This window comes from Penaeus monodon, chromosome 20 (genome assembly GCF_015228065.2).
Source record: "Penaeus monodon isolate SGIC_2016 chromosome 20, NSTDA_Pmon_1, whole genome shotgun sequence".
Classification (NCBI taxonomy): domain Eukaryota; kingdom Metazoa; phylum Arthropoda; class Malacostraca; order Decapoda; family Penaeidae; genus Penaeus; species Penaeus monodon.
In genome coordinates, this window is record NC_051405.1 from 37,349,829 (window position 1) to 37,350,121 (window position 293).

General features: G+C 27.6%; 1 protein-coding gene across 1 annotated transcript in view; it reads right to left on the reverse strand.

Moving 5' to 3' along the window:
• The window catches only part of LOC119585989 (serine/arginine repetitive matrix protein 1-like), a gene marked incomplete in the record, with an annotated part of 14,897 nt that overhangs the window by 9,641 nt on the left and 4,963 nt on the right, over window positions 1-293 (reverse strand).

Genomic DNA, 293 nt, shown 5'->3' on the forward strand with positions numbered 1-293 from the left:
TAAAACAGGATATTACAAAACACATGGATTAGCAATTCATAAAAAGTTAATATCATACTAACAAGGGTTTATTGCCGCGGGCGAAATTGCAAAAAAAATATTTATTTGAATTCTTGTTTGCGAAACGAGTTGAACTGATATATATTATACTGATATTATTTTATAGAATTTTCTTTGAACATCACTTTAAACATAGATCAGTATCATGAACTCAAACGCAAGTAAAAGCTAATTAGATTTGATTGGTTTCAAACATTTAATCAGTCCAACAAACACAAAGAATATTGAATAGG